The sequence below is a fragment of the Dipteris shenzhenensis genome, chromosome 1, assembly GCF_047967505.1.
Source record: "Dipteris shenzhenensis isolate YYH24624 ecotype China chromosome 1, Dip_SZ_1.0, whole genome shotgun sequence".
NCBI lineage: Eukaryota > Viridiplantae > Streptophyta > Polypodiopsida > Gleicheniales > Dipteridaceae > Dipteris > Dipteris shenzhenensis.
The window spans coordinates 37,780,292-37,787,477 of record NC_141596.1 but is presented as its reverse complement, the minus strand read 5'-3'; positions in this window follow the sequence as shown (position 1 = coordinate 37,787,477).

Below are 7,186 nucleotides of genomic sequence, written 5' to 3'. Positions count from 1 at the left end.
TTCTGTTTACGAAATTTGCATCCGACATAACATGAGAGAGTTATTGGCTGTGCAAAACAGCAAGAAGTTGCTGCAGACAACAGAATTCCTGCAAAAAAGTGAGCATAATACTACTTTCAGCAGTGAATACAAGAGAATCCATAAGGAATTTGGATCTACTGTAAAGTGGAAGTTTGTGGAGCAATCAATCGGCTACAACTTTTCTCTTTACGGCGTTTGCATCCGAGCTAACATGTGAGAGATATTGGCTGTGCAAATCATGACATCAAGTCTAGTTATACCAATTTTGGTCATTAGTATTCCTTCTTCCAACTTTAATATGGAGGAGGCATACCCTATACACAATATATGACATCTTCAGTAGTAATACACCATTCATGTCGGAGTATATAGCCCAATGGATCACGCTCTCCGAAAAGTAATAAAATATGTAGTTTACCGGCTCACCAAAATAAGTCAAAAATACCTGTGTAGAGTCAAAATCATGGACAATCGTGTCCTTTTTCCTGATCAAATAGCGTGATCTTTCTCTGGCCCCCATCCCTTAGTGTAGACCTAATACGTCTTTCATCAGTAGACTTTGAAAGGTATTTGAGAGAGCGGCTAAGCAAATAAGTGATGCCTCAAGCTATGTAATCTCACGGAGGCAGCTTAATAAGACTATGCGTAGCATATGATGGGAAAAAGCATAGCCAGAGTAGGAAACTCTTTGTGTATGCATAGCCAAAATCAAATAGACTTAGGAAAGATTTACAAAAGAAGTGATGCTACTCTTATCATATCCAGCGGCATACCTCAATCAATTGTGAATCCTTGAGCGTGTAGTATGCCAGTCCCCAATCATTGATGAAGTACTTGGCTGATCAATCTCCTATGCAATTGGCTATTACGTGATCGAGATGAAGCTGTGCCAGTCATATTTCCTACAGTAGGAAGGTGGCCAAACTAGACTTGGTCGATTCATTGCTCCAAAGCATTCCAATCGCCCTCAACTGCCCTTTTTATCACAATTCTTCACCCAAGCTCTTAGATTACCATGCAATCACCTCCATAGAAATTTTAACAACATTTTGTAGGGTTGGTTTTATTCCAAGGACTTAACACAAGGTTATTACATATGTAACCCTGATTTTGGTTATGTATGCCTAGTCTAGTTACAACCTCATGTAACTATCTTGTCCTATGGATCAAGTCAATTACATTCAACTCATCAACTTAGTTCGTATGTGGCACGAATTTTGTTAAGTTGATATCCCCGCATTAGTGGATTTGATTATTCACATGTTTATTGCATAAGGGTATTCATGCAAGCATGCAAAGTTGACCCGCATCAGTGTATCGACTTGAGTATTGATTTCATGGCATGATTATCAAAGGTCAAGTCTTCTAGCCGACTAAAAAAGTGCAAAACATAGAAAGTTTACATTCAATTAACTCGTAAAAACTAACTTAGAAGTACCCAATGGGTAACCCGCCTTCAAAAAGAGGTTATGGCGAAGGTATATGCATCCATTCAATATCCTGCTACCTACAATAGTATAGAAGTACCTTTACCAAGATAGCCGATTACTCATCTTATGTAGCCCAATGCTTCCCATCTACATTCAATAAATCGGATGTCCTTCTTTTGGTGTGTCAACCCATAGCTCCCAAGAGAGCGTTTTTCTCAAACAAGTTGCACTCGGGTCTATAGAACCATGCCCAATAACTTCATTCCGTGGTGATAGAAGCTTGTCACTATAGAACACCATTCCGGAGTGTCCATTACAAGGCAATGACTTCATTAAAAGTATTAACTGAAAGCTTTTAGTCCACTGTCCCCAGTATCCAATACCCTTCATAGTCATGATCATACCTTGATAACTTTCTTTGGAACAATTTTAGCACATGAGTTTGTGCATGTACCATCACACAATGATAACATAGTCTTGTGTGTGTGTGTGTGAAAATATATATAGATATTTAAAAAATGTATATATATATATATACCCCTCTCTCTCTCTCTCTCATGCTCTCCCTATTGCCATGTAGCAGCCTCTCTCTCTCTTTCTCTCTCTCTCTCTCTCTCTATATATATATATATATTCTCTACAAATAAATAAATATATATACCTCCCTCGCTCTCCCTAGTGCCATGTGGTAGCCTCTCTCTCTCCCTACTTCTCTCTCTCTCTCTCTCTCTTCCCCCCCCCCTCTCTCTCTCTCTCTCTCTCTCTCTCCCTCCCTCCCTCCTCCCCTGCTCTGTGTGTGTGTGTGTGTCTGTGTGTGTGTGTCTATGTGGCAATCTTCATATGTATATATGTGTATATGCACAAACATATACAATCAAGTTTACGTATGCTCATTTCGTTTTATGAAAGTGTATATGTGTATGCCTGCCTATATATGTGTGCGCACACATCACTGTATATCCAAAGACCCTAGAGTCTTAAAGCACAAGATCCGGGAACTAACCAGGCCATTCCTTGTTATATAAAATTGGAGCAACGCACATGCACATTGTTTTGATATTTTGTGCATGTGTTTTGATTATTTGGGCATCTTTGAGTATGTGTGCCTTTATCTAGATGCATGTTTGCTCTCTCTCTCTCTCTCTCTCTCTCTCTCTCTCTCTCTCTCTCTCTCTCTCTCTCTCTTTCTTATGTCCATAATTGTATAGAGAGAAGGGATGAAACCCCTTGTTTCTATCTAGAGCCTACTCACTCCCAATATATCACTATCGAAACTACATGCAATGTTCGAGACCTACGTGTTAATCTTTGTTCATGTGTGTAGTTTGTTGTTTCTTTGTGTGAGATTATGCTATGTAATCTAGCCATAGCTTTTCCCATATCAATGGCCCGACTCTTAAACACTTCTTCCGAGGTAGGAGCATGCATCTCTCTCTCTCTCTCTCCCCTCTGTGTGTGTGTGTGTGTGTGTGCAAGTGAGTGTGTGTGTGTAAAAATATATATAGATATTTACACATATATATATATATACCCCTGTGTGTGTGTGTGTGTGCGCGCTCTCACACACACTCTCTCTCTCTCTCTCTCTCTCTCGCTCGCTCACTCGCTCTCTACTTCTCCCTCTCTCTCTGTCTCTCTCTCTCTCTCTCTCTCTCTCTCTGTCTATCTTTCTCTCTCTCTCTCCCTACTTCTCCCTCCCTCTCTCTCTCTCGCTTTCTCTCGCTCTCCCTCCCTCCCTCCCTCCCTCCCCCCTCTTTCTCTCTCTCTCTCTCTCTCTATATATATATATATAGATATGCATGATATATATTCTCTCTCTAAACAAACAAACAAACAAACAAATATATATATACCTCCCTCGCTCTCCCTAGTGCCATGTGGCAACCTCTCTGTCTCTCTCCCCCTCTCAACTTCTCTCTCTCTCTCTCTCTCTCTCTCTCTCTCTCTATCTATATATATATATTCTCTATAAATAAATATAAAAATAAATGAATATATATATATACCTCCCTCGCTCTCGCTAGTGCCATGTCTCTCTCTCTCTCTCTCTCTCTCTCTCTCTCTCTCTCTCTCTCCCTCCCTCCCTCCCTCCCCCCCCTCTCTGTCTCCCTCCCCCCCCCCTCTCTCTCTCTCTCTCTCTCTCTATATATATATATATATATATATAGATATGCATGATATATATTCTCTCTCTAAACAAATAAATAAATAAATATATACCTCCCTCGCTCTCCCTAGTGCCATGTGGCAACCTCTCTCTCCCTCTTTACTTCTCTCTCTCTCTCTCTCTCTCTCTCTCTATATGTATATATATTCTCTATAAATAAATAAATAAATAAATATATACCTCCCTTGCTCTCGCTAGTGCCATTTGGTGCGCGCTCTCTCTCTCTCTCTCTCTTTCTCTTTGCACCATGTCATCATCGCACCACATGGTCATTTCTGCGGCAGCTCGTATGTGTCATTATTGCGAGTGTGCACTGTGCATCGCTAGGATGCTGTCTTCTGAGCGTGCTTGGCACTCTCCAGACCTACGACATCATTCCACTTGATGTCATGCTTTTCTTGGACGATGGTAGAATTCAGCCCTCATCTCAATTTTGATTCTTCGGGATCCTCTCCATCTCCACTGCCGTCACCATCCTTACTCCTAGGCTTGGTCTTTGCTTGGGTTGGCAACAGCGCATCTCCATTGGTAGCTATCACTGCCGTCGAGGATAGCACGTATCTCGTCCGCCCTTCTGAGATAATCAGTGAATTTCTAGGTGATAGCCTCCTTGATCTTGGGATTCTTCTCATATTTGAGGTGGGTCTTGAAATACTCAAGAGCGTTCATGTAAAGAGGGAAGGCTTTGGCATAGTTCCTAGCATTGTCCTCACAATTGTCAGTTTATATGTTGATAAATTGCACTATTGACATATGCAATAGGATTATGGTAGAGCTTTGACATCCATCATATAAATGTGGTGTTCAAAAACACCGTTCCATCACAATAGAGCTCGTGAAACTCTCCATCACAATAGAGCTCATGAAACTCAGAGACATGGTCTTGATAAAAACCTTTTTTTTAATTTCTTTCTCGTGCTAAATATAATCAAAGCCATTGACACATAGCCAAATTTGCAACTAAATTTTGCATCACATCGTTTAACATAATCATTAACAATTCCATACTAGTATTCATACTCACAAAGTAGCTCATCTCCGAAGGAGATATCCTTTATGGTTTGCACAGTAATGTAGCCATGGGCACTCAAATCTCCTTGTGACTTTTGAGCCCAAGGTGGTAGCTTAGGGATGTATACAAATATAACATTTGTTCTTTCTTTATAATACATTGAGCTATTTATATATCCAGCAATGTTTCCATACAATACATCTCCCACAATACATTTCACATCTATCAATGGCTCAATGAATGGATCTTTAAACATTCCATAAGTCTTCATCCTTGGGAAAAACTTGAGGAGAGATCTCCAAGTATCATAATCATACTTTGGACCATTATATACCATCAAATCTTGTTTCTTCTTGATGCTCGTATGTACAAAAAGACCATATCCTGCCCCAGGTATTGTTGATTTCTTTACTTCATAATGGATGCCATTCATTTCGAACACGTGCTCAATGGGTATGGGCAATTCATGTTTCCATAAACCATTGGATGCAGGATCAAAATTTGTAATAAGATAGCTCTTCAACTTTTTAGGACAATCTGCAACACCTATCATATGTTTAAAATCAAAGAATCATTCTTTTAGTGGAGGAATACAAACTCACATCACAAAGCACAAAGCATTTTCACCACAAGGTATTAACTCAATGTCTATTAATTCTTTCACAAAACAAATTGAAACATAATGTTTTGCAAATCGAATCTAACCAAATAGTGTCCAAATATAAATCAAAATGTAGGTACAAATGTTTTAGCTGAGCATTTGTGTCTGTAACTCTAACTAAAAAGATCACCCAGATTCACTAAGGGTTATCTATGCAATAAAATTGAATCAAGTTGGCTAAGAATGCCCTTGCAGCATCAGCAGTGATTCCCCTTTCCTTGCATCCAAGAACCATAGCAAAGCGTTTTGCCTCACTATCTTTCAACGGCCCCATTTTGGCAATTTTTCCTACCATGCATTCTTCCTCTTCATTCAATGTAACATGTTGAGCATGCACCATACTTGTTGTAGTAGGACAAGTCCCTCTCACTCTAGTTTTGGTTATAGGTGAAGCAATACCTTTCTCTGTGTCTTTTTTTGAACTACGAGTAGACATATGAGATTCGACATTCATCCTTTCGAGCACTTCTTTGTTTTTTTCTTTGAATTCAAGGATCACTGGTTGAAAATAATAGAACATATCATGCCCTTCGATAATCGGAGCTTGACCAAATCTGTTAGAAGAGATGGCATTGCGCACATCTACTGCATCATCTAGCATCTGTAGGTACGGCAATAACTCATGAAGCAAAATAGAATCACCACAATCTATATCAAATTTTGTAGGGAAAATGCAATTTTCTGCTGGATTAACACAACCCGTGTAAGGCGAAACGTCAATGAACACTGTTCTTGCTGGTTTGCATTCCTCTTTGAAACAACACCACACTCTCATTAATGGTTTAAACTCCGCTTCCAAATTCATCCTATCTGGTCGAATGATTCTACTCTTTGTATGCTTGTGGCATGCCATCGCACCCCAAACCATGAAGAAATGTAACTTTCTGTTAACATGATGCTCCAAAGTGTGCAGCATGTGTTGCACCATGCCCTTTTCTCCTCCAGTGGACCAAATGCCAACATGGCAGTTATCGAGCAACCATTGTAGAAACTCTAAACACCCAGGACGGAGAACAAGCCAATGCTTCCCATTGTGCAAGCTCACATGTTTGTTTGACTTCGAAAAACAACGCTCGAGCAATAACCCTTTCAAATCTATTACCATTGCTAGTCTTATTTTTGTTATCACCTCTTTTGACATTATTTCTGAGGGTGACATTATGTCTTCTCCTTTATCTTCTAAGATTTCTTCTTGTACCTTGGCTTCATACAATGACATTGCATCTTCTCCTTTACCTTCTAAGCTTGCATCCACATTTGTCAATGGAACATTAACTCCAGACATTGCATCCTCAACATTTTCAATCAACCATGTTGAGCTTGGAACTTGCATGCTAATGTTCAAATTAGGCACATAATGAATCATTGGATCAGGTGTCACATATACAGGCAATGCTTCTAGCGATGTGAAATTGAGATGGCCAAGATCTGTTGATAAACAAGGAAATGAAATTCATAAGTAGAAACAAACTGAAGATTGAGTTGGAAAACCAAATTGTCAAACTTTAGGTTGTGTGCTCTCAATGAAATTTGTTTGAGTGAAAGCAGTCATGTTTTTCTTTTTCAAAACAAAATTGGATTACTAAAAAAAAGAAAGCATATGCATAGTATACCCCTAAAGTTATTGAATCTATACCCTTTCAAGTTATTTTAATCCCCAAAACTACATATCCTTACAATGCCAAAAACCTTTCCATAATAGATAGAGTGGAGTCCAACATTATCTAGCATTGCCCAAGTGTTCCCACTAAGAAAAGATTTGGCCAAGCAGCCAAAACATAATTGAGCATTCATATGAAGTGAATAAGGATAGAAACAACAATTTACACTAATTCATTCATCACGAAACATATTCAAGAATACATATGTTCATGTTTGAATTATGGCAATGAGAT